Source organism: Cyprinus carpio, chromosome B24, assembly GCF_018340385.1.
Source record: "Cyprinus carpio isolate SPL01 chromosome B24, ASM1834038v1, whole genome shotgun sequence".
Lineage (NCBI taxonomy): Eukaryota > Metazoa > Chordata > Actinopteri > Cypriniformes > Cyprinidae > Cyprinus > Cyprinus carpio.
Window position 1 is genome coordinate 9,641,680 of NC_056620.1, and position 12,405 is coordinate 9,654,084.

The following is a 12,405-nucleotide window of genomic DNA, read 5'->3' on the forward strand; positions in this document are numbered from 1 at the left end:
ACCTAGTTTTCCCAAATAATTTTTTTTTGGGGGGGCCAAATGCCTGTGGCCGTGGTCCTTTGTCTGGAATTGTTCATGTTCACCCCTTGCTATGTGTTTTCCTGTTTCCTGACATTATTAAAGACTAAGTTTGCATTTGAATCTGCGTCTCCTTGTTCCTCGCTCCGTGCTCTTCACAGTTGCACCCCATGATACTCAGGTAACGTCGTCGGTAAGATGCCGAGAGCAATTGGGGGGAAAAAAAGAAAGGTAAGTAATACTTCTTTTTTTTATTATTGGTGGCGAGTTCTAAGGAGAGATCACACATCAGCTTCTCAAATAATGTCAATGAGACGAACGGAGCGCGAGCACAATCCTGTGACCATCTCGGGCGGTTAACAGTGGTGCGCGTGAAGGAGAGATGCAAGGCACAAACACTGTTCAAGGTCTCCATTAATTTGTGCTTGTAGTAATTTAATGTATATTTTGAAAGCATTAAATCACTATAGAAATCGTGATTCATTCAATTCTTAGCGTTTTAAATCGAATAGTGTCCGAAATCAGTGATTCACGATTCAAAAATCATGTTTCAAGATTGATGCATGTGCATCATCAGGGTTTGTAATCGATGCATCGATAAAACGAGTGAATTGTTACACCACTACCTACCGAACAAAAAAGTTGACCTAAAATCACCTGATTTGAAGCGTATCAATCACACAGGATTAGTTTTTAAGATATGTGCATCTAAATTCATTTTTACTTAAGATGTTATCTGCAATGTTTATGGTTTTGTTCAGAGCATGGTCCCTATAAGACTATTCACTATGTTAATTCTGTTCCTATTTCTATTGGCTTTTCGGGTTACATCAGTCAGAGAATATGTGCTGAGTTATGCGTGTACATAGAGTTTTTCGGCAGAAGCGGATAAGCAGTAAGCTAATTAGTTAGCGCTCTTCCGGGATGAGATGCAAGCGGGCTGACCAGTCGTGTAGCTACGGCCCAGGCCCACCCAGTCAGTTGCTTCACAAGGTAGCCTAATCATTGTGAATTCTGTTGCAATAATCACAATACTTGGCCTTTAAAAAATAAATTGTGTTGGTTCTTAATTCTTGTTTGCCATATAATGATGTAGATAAGTTTGCAAACAGCCCCTTGCTGCTTAGCTACAGCAGAGATTGGTATATGCCGTTATACATGCCTTTGTCCATATTCGGGTTTTCCTGGCACCTCACGTTACTTCTATGAGTCGGTTTTGTATTTTCTGCAAGAGAGCGCCTTCCAGCCTCGAGTATGAAACTTCCCCCTCGTATTCTACGTTCAAGCAACTGAACAGCTCTGCTAGTGCTAACGTTAATTCACCTATTTCTCCATCACCAGCAACGCTCCGTTCTCCAGCGTCTACCTCCCCTGCACACCAGTGTACAGGTACATGAATCTTAATTTTCCTACTATATAGTTGCCGAGTCACTATTGTTTATTTTGTTTATGTGGCCGCTGAGCCAGACTCTGACCAAGCATGGTTACATACTGTCCACTACTGTACTACTAGCTACTGGCCTGCTGATTTGATGCTGTCCATCTCTCAGATGTGTGCGCACGTGTGGTGTGGCCGCCGTGCTCATGCTGTTCTTTTTGTTATGTTCTTAACATTGCTTATAATGACATACAGGCTTATGCTCTGATTAAACTGCGATGTGTATTCAAGTAGGTGTGACTGTTAGTTGTGTTGGGCTATTTTGATAACAGATGCATTTTAGGCTAGGCCCACCCAATTTTCTCTGGGTCCACCCAACATTGTAATTCCTGGCTATGCTAGTGAGGCTGACATCATCGCGCCTATGAGACCTGCACTGACTCAACTACAAAGTGAATTGCCAGAGATAAGAGACTTGAATGCTCCACAAGAACATCTGTAAAGTTTATTGCTGTAAAGTTTATTGAAAGAAAAAAAAGACAAGAAAAAAAAAACATAAAAGAAAAGGAAAAAACAAAAAGAAAAGAAAAAAGAGAAGAAAAGAGAAGATAAAATAATAAAAAATAATATAAATAAATTCAGACATGCCCCAGGAAGAATTGTGTCATGGAGCTATGGCAGCAGCCCCTGATTCCAACCAACCCCCAGACTGGCTTAAGACAATGCTCGAAAACCAAAACCAAAATAACGAACAGCTGAAAATGAAGATGGCTCTGTAAGGGAAACAGGTCAATTTAGCTCAGAGGGAATCATTTAAGATTTTAAAGGGAATTTGAACAGAATCACTGTTTGTCACGGCTGGTCACTGAAACGGCCAGCGATTCACTGAACGAGCCGTTTAACATCAAATCTGCGCTGGATATTAATATCCAAAGTATAGTGAAAACACTATTAATTAGCACAGTAACAAGATCGGCAGTTTAAGACATTAACTTGTGAGCACAAAACACAAGATACTTCTCTTTTCAATATAAATAAGGCTTTATTAGATAAATCTAAGACATAAACTAATCTAACACATAAGCACACGCACTCACACATTCACACAAGTTGCAGGAGGATAGAACGTTAGGAAAGAGTGAGTTTAAGAGAATGAAAATGTGAAATCCCAAGTTTACAGCAATACGTGAAATTGCATAGACATGAACAACCATTTAATCACTTAATTAACCCTCGCATTGAGTTCCTCAATGAGGTTAAAATTATATTAGATAACACCAGTACAGATGTGAGTCTGGAGGTTACTTGCGTTGCCTGTTTAACGGGGTTCCCTTTGTCGTCGCTGAAAAGGGGGTTTCCCGAGGTTACTGATTGGCTGGAAGTTCAGTAGTCGTTGAAGTGACGTCTTGGGAAGCCCGTGGTTGGGCGTAGGCTGAAGATGCGGAGTTGTGGGCTGGTTGAAGTTTCAGACGGGCACGCGAGGTCAGACTCGGAGACACGGCGTTACAAAACTTAACTCAGAACACGAAACTCTCAAACGGAAAAGAACAGAAGTAAAGTTTGACGAGACTAGGTGGTGTTTCTTCTCATCGTGGCTAAGTAGCAGCAGGCGTGCAGGCCGAAGCACGCTGGAACGGCGCTCGAAGAATGCTAAAAGTGATGACAAAGCATGACTAAAAGCTAAAGCTAAAAGCTAAAGCTAGGAGCAGGCTAAAAGCCGGCATGACTGATAGCAAAAGCTAAACGAAAGCTAAACGCTAAAAGCATGACTAAAAGCTTAAACTACAAGCAAAGCTAAAAGCATAATTTGGTGGTGTCCTGAGTATTTAAACTGGCCTTTTGGCCACACCTCAAATGTTGTCTTGACCAATTAGATATTGTCTTTTCTCAGGGTGTTCCGATGTTTGTCCCACCCATTCATAAATCATATGTTATCTTATCAAGCTCGTGGTCCGAATTTTCCCGCTCTTGCAGGGTATAATTTGGACACGATTCCTATAACAAGAATATGATACATTTGACAAATAACTGATGGTCAGAAACGTTTCAAGCAAGAATATTCGAACACACACACACTAAACATGAATATGATCCCTTGAGCTATTCAAGAGTTATTTAAAAAGACATACACAATAAGTGATTAGAAACATTAAAATCAAATGTGGGGGTTACATGTATGATATGGAGTTGAGCAATGGACTGATATCCATTTAGAAGTCTTTTTTGAGTTCATTTTGGTGCATATATGCATTGGAAGGCATTCTCTGTGCCATTCTGGGGAGTAAGGATATGTCCTGTGGAGACCAGAGGGGTTAACAGGTCTCCTTAGGAATTTCAGTCTGGTTTTTGCTAGGTGGGGGGAAGTCAATCCAACGATCTTGTTTAATCTCATGGCTTTACATGTGAGGGTCAGACTGTCCATCTCTTCGATTACTTGCCCCAAATAAGACAATTTCTTCTTCGAATTGAAATTGTCATAATTGTTCTAATGGTGTTAATGTTGAAAGCTGTTCTGTGAAAGAGTTGGTTACCAGACTGTGGTGCTGGGAGTTGATTTACAACATCCTGCCTTTCTGTGGAATTCGGCTCATGTTTCAACCAGGCTCCCGATCGAATCTTTAATTTGTCTGGTTCACGCTACATACCCCCCTTTGATCAGCGAGGTGTTTAGCTGAAGACATCGTCGATCGCTGGAGAAACAAAGGCAGAAGAAGCAGACAAACACAGCAAACAACAAGACAACACCTCCATGACAGTTACTGTACTGGTGCAGGCATCAGGTTATTTAGGTACACGTGGTTAAGTTCCATTGGTCAATGTAGTTTAGTACATTGAGGATAATTTAGATCATTTTGGAAATCATTGTTTTATTTTGATTCGACAATCAAATTTGTGGTTAACTTTGTTTGGTTCTTCTAGGTTGTCTTAATTTAAACGTTTACCGTTAATTTTCTAGTAACATCATTTGCAATGAAATGAGTATCGTGCATGGAGCTCTCTGGCTTCCATGCAGTTTAGAGTGGCTGGCGGATATTAGGTGTGGTGAGTCAATCCTAATATCAGACCTTCGACCCTTGCAGGGTGTCTAAGTGTTTCACCTACTCAGGAAAGAGGGGAAGGAGAAGGATAGGTAAAAGAAGAACAAAACAAAAGACAAAACAAAGCTGCTGTGGGTTTTCCTAGCATGGCTTACAACTACTGTTGAGCTAGGATGTCATGTGCAGCTAGTGTGTCATGTACCTTAACTTAGTGTCAGATGTTATAACCTATTGTGAGGATGGCTGCATGTTTCTTCATGGAGGGTATATGTAACTTTGTTACACTAAAATTTGGACATTCTACCTGTGGGAAGAATATGTTTGTTGAATGTGTTATCAGTAGATGTGGTTACCTCTGGGTGTAGGTAATGTGTGTGTTAAAGGTGTAGTGTATGTGTGGTCAGATCTGTTTCAGTCTGTGTTGTCTCCCCCCTTTGCTTGTATGTCACTGAAGACTGGCTCTCTGCATCCTTGGCTTGGATGAGGGCGTGTCCATGGTCTAATGGGGGTCAGGCGCAGCAAGGCAGGAAGTTCTTTAGCAGACAGTCGGAGGTAGTTTGGCATGGCTGTGTGAAGCTGGGTTGCAAAACTTTGTCTCCTATGTTGCATTCTTCTTGTGGTGCCTTCTGGCTGTGGCAGACTTTCTGACCTTCTGTGCTCTGGTGGTTGCTGTTGCACAGACAGGGATGTGGTTCTTGGAGTTGGAGTTCATTTGACAGTTTGTTAGTGAGTGTTGGGTGACTGAGGTGATGTTCTTTAGTACCTCAGATTTTTCATCAACGGTTGGCCGTGAAGACTTGTTCATTCCGGGTGGTTGTTGAACAGGTGCTTGTCATCTCTGATGTGGTGTACCAGGTGATCATCGGCCTTCCATTCTGTCGCTGGTCACAGCAAGCATGACTCAACTTTGTGGTCATAAGTGTGAAACTGATCTTGAAGGAACTCTTTCAGTTGTCTTGTTCCATGTCTTCTGATGGTAAGCTGTCATGTTCTTGTGAATACTCAGCACTGTGCATGTCTGAGTGGTGCTGAGGTGGGTTTCGTTGTCGCTTACCCACACGAGTTGCTCTTGGATGAGTCAAGTGATTACCTTTGGATGTCTGGTTAGGTTTCCAGTTGTTCTTATCCTTTTGGTTTCTTGAGAAGCGTGGCTGGTCCCATGGATTTTTCCAGCGGTTGGGCTGAAAGCCGTTTGTGGACATGGGTGTCACATTCTCTGTGCTCTTGATGGAAGACTCTGGTGTTGTGATGCCACTGGGTGTCGTCCAGTGCAAGGCTTGAGTCTTTGTTGACAGAGTTCAAGAGTGTGGATGTTTTGTTACCTTTCTTTGAGGCCATCTTCTTGTTATAGGCCTTCTGTGTTAGGTCACGCAACTGTTGGATGGTCATGGAGCGTGGACAGGCCATGATGCCTAGATGGTGGCTGACTCCAGGGTGCAGATTCTTTAGGAAGAGGCTTTTGAAGTTCACATCCTCTTCAAGGTCAGGCTTGTTGTGTGCACCAAAGTAGGCTTGACGAAGTCGGTTGTAGTAAGCTTGTGGAGTCTCTTGTCGACCTTGTTTTGTTTTCCAAGGCAGTCAACAGTCCATGTTCAGACTTTGGGTCTGTAAACTCTTTAATCAGGACCTCACGAAGTCGCTGGTAGTTTGACTTTGTTTGACTAGGCTGTCGATCTAGGAAGTTTCGTACCTCGGGACTGGACGTGGCTCTAAGGATGTATAACCTGTCTCTTTCAGTCACATGAGGTCTCATTTCTAGATGAAATTCGATATCTTGCAGGTAAGCCTGGATGTCGTGGCCCTCTGTGGAGTCCGGGTTGAACCTGCTGATGTTTTCAGACAGCTTGTTGAGGTCTTTGATGGTCATCCCGTGTGCAGCTCTAAGGTCTTGGACGGGAGGTTTTCCTTCGTTGGCAGGAAAGGGTTGTGTGGCGAAGGCAGGTGAGGTTTTGGGTTGTTGCCCTTCGCTCCTTTCGTCATATGCCAGTTCTTGGACGTGGGACTCTGCTCTGCTCAGCAGTTATGAGGCTAAGAGATGTTTCTCTTTCCTTGGCTCTTGTTTCTGCTTGTAAGCATACTGGAGTTCTTTTCTGACCATGTAGAGCTCGTCGTTGGTATCGTCTAGTTGTTGGGTCAGATTGTCCATTTCAGTTCTGTACCTTTGAAGGTGGTCTTTCAAAGCACTGATTTCAGAGTTTTTGTCTCTGATGTCATTCTTGGCTTTCTCTAGTAGCTGTTCAGCATACTGGAGTCTGTTTACCAGGTCTCTCTGGGCAGCTGTTGCATGTTGCTGGTCGAGCTGAGTTGCTGCCAGGGCTGCTTGGAGCTTCTTAACTTGTTCCGTTGTTTCCTGCTCCCTCTCGTTGGGTGCTTTGAGTTGATGTTGAACTTTCACTTCCAGTTTGTCTATGCGACGTTGAGCATGTGTCAGCTCCTCTTGAAGGTGGGTGATGTGCTTGTCGCTCAGTTTCAGCTGGGTTGTGAAGGCATAGCTTAGGGAGCTGGTGATCTTGACTAGGTCCTCGTGGTTGTTGTTCTGGCTTGAATCTTGTGTCAGGAATCTTCTCAGGATTAGGATTATTATTAAAAATAATAACAGTTCAAATGTCTTGGGGGTGAGGCTGTCTGTCATGCCTCTCAGCCAAGTGTTCACTTCTTCCCCATGGGCGATGGGGTCTGCAGTCTGCGGCATGTTTGCACGCTGGGGAGAAGAGAGACTGACACAGATCTGTGTGGAGTAAAAGCCTATGTGTGGTGGGACAACTAAGTGTTGTGTCAGTGATTGTGAACCACTAGTGAAGTGTGGTGATGACTGTGTTGGTCTCAGGGTGTCTAAGTAGCCTAGAGATGCGAAGCCTTTGTCACTCTAATGAGGAAGAGGAAAAGAGAGAAAGAGGTGAAAAACAAATTCAATGACAAGCAACAATTTCTGTTTTTCAAATGAGGAAAATTAATTTTCCCAATTAAATGTTATCAAGAAGATAAACAATATTATTAAATCTCTTGTTTTGGACAAAAGAATACGATAATAATGCTGATATCTCTTTCCTTAGTCTGACAGGATTGACACCGTACACCTTACAGTTGGACCGCTCACCAGGGAGGCTGCGAAGGCGACAGTTGTTCAACACGTATCTCTATTAAATGATCTCAGCGTTGGATGAGATGCTAAAACTTGGATTGCGTTTCCAAATGTAGGGAGGTTAGGAAGAACAAAGGAGAGGTTGATTACAATCAAATTCATAAGGGTGATTCGTCTTCTTTGACAAGATTGCGTATTTCATTCACTTTGAATTGATTGATGGTTCTTACATGTCCCTACAAATGTTAAAAGTGAAGAGGAAAGGAAAGGAGAGAGAGGACGGAGATGGTAAGTCTCAGTAGCGGTTATCTCAACTACTAGGAGAGCATTGTTTTAGTTGCTGCAAAACTAATCAAACAAAATAAACTTTAAGTGAAAGAGAGTTGTCTTTCTAATTTATTTGAACTCGTAGTGAGGGATAACAATGTCTCCTTTTAGGGCTCAGGTGTGTCGTTCCCAAGCTAGGATACACAGAAATTAAAAAGTAATAAATGGGCAAAATAAGCAAAAATTAAATTACATAAAGGAGAAAATCTATAAATAAAACAATAGTGGCTAAGTGTATAACCAAAACAGGAAGAAAGAGGGGTAAAACGCAATAAAATAAGTACAGGTCTGAATAGAATATATTCAGATGGGTAATAAATAAATTAGGTAGAATAAGTTTAAACTTTCAAAGTTCAAGTCTTATTCGTACCTAAAATAATTAGGCCCAAAAGAGAATACTAGAAGTAATGATCATATGAAATGATCTGGGGGGAAAATTGGAATGATTCCAAATAAATTTAATGTTTCAATTAAATTTGGATTTGACACAATTAATAATTGTGATTTAGTATTTCCCTTTCTAGTAAAATGCCAATAAATGGTATCTGAGAAAAGAGAGAAATAAGAGAGAGAAAGAGACCAACAAGTGTTAGTTGAGGTGTTTAAAGGGTTAAATCACTTCAGCGTTGCCCAAACAAACACTATTCAACAACTGGATTTTAATGCTAACGGCTAACCTTTGAGGCTAGTGGCTTTAGCATAGACTTCAATGTAAATACAACTGTTTCGTTAGCTTAGCAACACCGTGGAGTTTGTTTACAATAGCGTCGATGTGCTGCGCGTGCACAGTTCAGAGTTGATCCGGAAGTAGGTTAAGACTTCCGTGTCACGGTCGTAACTGTGGCAACCAAAACAAACTCTAGTGGACTAGCACATGAATCATTGCATTGCAAGTACAGTGAAGCATGTTACATGAAATGTCGGCGCATTTCAACACTGTACAAATAACACCCACCGCTTTTAGATGGTTTTGCGATGTGGCGCTTAAACTCTCAGTTCGTACAGAGTTAACTTTAACTTAATTCAAATAGCAGCTTCTTGCTGTAGTTAAGGGAAAAGTGAGGGCGATCTCGGCGGATCTGAATCTCCGTGCCAGTTTCTCTGGACACAAACACAACAGGTTTTCTTCGCTGTTGGTACAAACTTAAAATTTACTTGATCAAGCTTTCAAAACACTCCCATCACACTCGGACACACGCAGTGTTAAGCGAGATTGCATTCACTTGGTGAACAGGGAAACATTATTCTCTAATGTTTAACCCAGGGAGTCGAATAGCATTTGATTCGGCAGTGGAACACGCACTGGCAATCAAACTATGAATAACGAGGCTTTGATAAATAGATTGAGGAACACGCTCAAAACTATTCTTTATTCACCGATTTATTTCCCTTTGAATTAATGTTACAGCAGTTTAGCTCCGTTCAGCGAACGGTGACTGAGATTCCCTGCCGGGAGTAACGTATAGCTTTTGAGAGGCACTGGAACACGCAGTGAAATCAATTTAGCTATAAACAAGGCATTACAAAAATGAGGAACACGCTCAATTTCTACCTTATTGCACGATCTCAGATGTTAACTTTAAGTTCACTTACTGCCGTTTAACAATGAAGAGGCGGACTTGAGTTACAGCCTCCTCTGCGTTCATTCTATTCAAGCGGTCGCGCGCTGCTTACGTCACGGGTCACACACACACACACACACACACACACACACACACACACACACACACACACACACGCGTCTCGAATCAGCTTCTCATCTTTCATCCGCAGCAACAGAAAAGATTAAATAACTTGGTTTATGCTCACAATTTAGATTAAACTGCCCGCAACATTCTCCACCATAATACTGTAAGGGAAACAGGTCAATTTAGCTCAGAGGGAATCATTTAAGATTTTAAAGGGAATTTGAACAGAATCACTGTTTCACGGCTGATCACTGAAACGGCCAGCGATTCACTGAACGAGCCTTTTAACATCAAATATGCGATGGATATTAATATCCAAAGTATAGTGAAAACACTATTAATTAGCACAGTAACAAGATCGGCAGTTTAAGACATTAACTTGTGAGCACAAAACACAAGATACTTCTCTTTTCAATATAAATAAGGCTTTATTAGATAAATCTAAGACATATAAACTAATCTAACACATAAGCATACGCACTCACACATTCACACAAGTTGCAGGAGGATAGAACGTTAGGAAAGAGTGAGTTTAAGAGAATGAAAATGTGAAATCCCAAGTTTACAGCAATACGTGAAATTGCATAGACATGAACAACCATTTAATCACTTAATTAACCCTCGCATTGAGTTCTTCAATGAGGTTAAAATTATATTAGATAACACCAGTACAGATGTGAGTCTGGAGGTTACTTGCGTTGCCTGTTTAACGGGGTTCCCTTTGTCGTCGCTGAAAAGGGGGTTTCCCGAGGTTGCTGATTGGCTGGAAGTTCAGTGGTCATTGAAGTGACGTATTGGGAAGCCCGAGGTTGGGCGTAGGCTGACGATGCGGAGTTGTGGGCTGGTTGAAGTTTCAGATGGGCACGCGAGGTCAGACTCGGAGACACGGCGTTACAAAACTTAACTCAGAACACGAAACTCTCAAACGGAAAAGAAAAGAAAGTAAAGTTTGACGAGACTAGGTGGTGTTTCTTCTCATCGTGGCTAAGTAGCAGCAGGCGTGCAGGCCGAAGCACGCTGGAACCCCGCTCGAAGAACGCTAAAAGTGATGACAAAGCATGACTAAAAGCTAAAGCTAAAAGCAAAGCTAAAAGCTAAAGCTAGGAGCAGGCTAAAAGCCGGCATGACTGATAGCAAAAGCTCAAAGCTAAAAGCTAAACGCTAAAAGCATGACTAAAAGCTTAAACTACAAGCAAAGCTAAAAGCATAATTTGATGGTGTCCTGAGTATTTTAAACTGGCCTTTTGGCCACACCTCAAATGTTGTCTTGACCAATTAGATATTGTCTTTTCTCAGGGTTTTCCGATGTTTGTCCCACCCATTCATAAATCACATGTTATCTTATCAAGCTCGTGGTCCGAATTTTCCCGCTCTTGCAGGGTATAATTTGGACACGATTCCTATAACAAGAATATGATACATTTGACAAATAACTGATGGTCAGAAACGTTTAAAGCAAGAATATTCGAACACACACATACTAAACATGAATATGATCCCTTAAGCTATTCAAGAGTTATTTAAAAAAGACATACACAATAAGTGATTAGAAACATTAAAATCAAATGTGGGGGTTACATGTATGATATGGAGTTGAGCAATGGACTGATATCCATTTAGAAGTCTTTTTTTGAGTTCATTTTTGGTGCATATATGCATTGGAAGGCATTCTCTGTGCCATTCTGGGGAGTAAGGATATGTCCTGTGGAGACCAGAGGGGTTAACAGGTCTCCTTAGGAATTTCAGTCTGGTTTTGCTAGGTGGGGGGGGAAGTCAATCCAACGATCTTGTTTAATCTCATGGCTTTACATGTGAGGGTGAGACTGTCCATTTCTTCGATTACTTGCCCCAAATAAGACAATCTCTTCTTCGAATTGAAATTGTCAATAATTGTTCTAATGGTGTTAATGTTGAAAGCTGTTCTGTGAAAGAGTTGGTTACCAGACTGTGGTGCTGGGAGTTGATTTACAACATCCTGCCTTTCTGTGGAATTCGGCTCATGTTTCAACCAGGCTCCCGATCGAATCTTTAATTTGTCTGGTTCACGCTACAGCTCCACTATTGACTCGTATTACAAGTTGTTCTCAAGCCCTACAAACATCAATGTTTACTGCACCCAGGGGTGACAAACGTGAGAGCTCCCTGCCTACTGTCAGGGAAAGGAGGATACCTTATTCAGATTCACCGTTCCTTCACGTAAAACTGAAAGGTCAAACAACATCAAGGGTGGGCCATTCTGCTGATCTAGAAGAAATACAACAAACAACATGTACTTCAGGTCCCTCCCGAGCTACCCCTCCACCAAGACTGGCACAAGGCAATGAAACATTGGCGTGGTTTCCAGCCATTTCCATATACTTATATTGTTGAACAAAAATCTAGTATGCCTCATTATTAAGGCCAGCCAATTGTTGCAGAGGGTCCCAAGGCAAAGCTTGCTGTTTTTGATGGTAGTGGAGATTGGGAATCATTTCTGGTACCATTTGAGTGGCAGGCCAGGAAGTATGGTTGGAGTGGAGACTACAGAGTGGACTGTTTGTATGACTGTCTGAGGGAGCCAGCTATTAAGTATATCTGTTCACTTCCTGTGCATATCTGTGAGGACTACACCCTTCTTAAGGAGCAGTTAACTCAACGTTTTGGTCAGAGTGACCCCCCAACCACAATCATTAGTGCAGGCTCAAAGACTGTTAGAGGCCCACAAGCACAATTATCGAGCCACCTTGGGTCGTGATATTGATGTAAAGAGCAGCGCTAGACGTATTTCCTGGGCAGATGATGAGGAGCTGTCCATTGATTCTCCAGCAGTTTCACGCAGAGTCCAAAATCCAAGCTACACTACTACAGACCAAGTTGCTGCTCTCTCACAGAAGA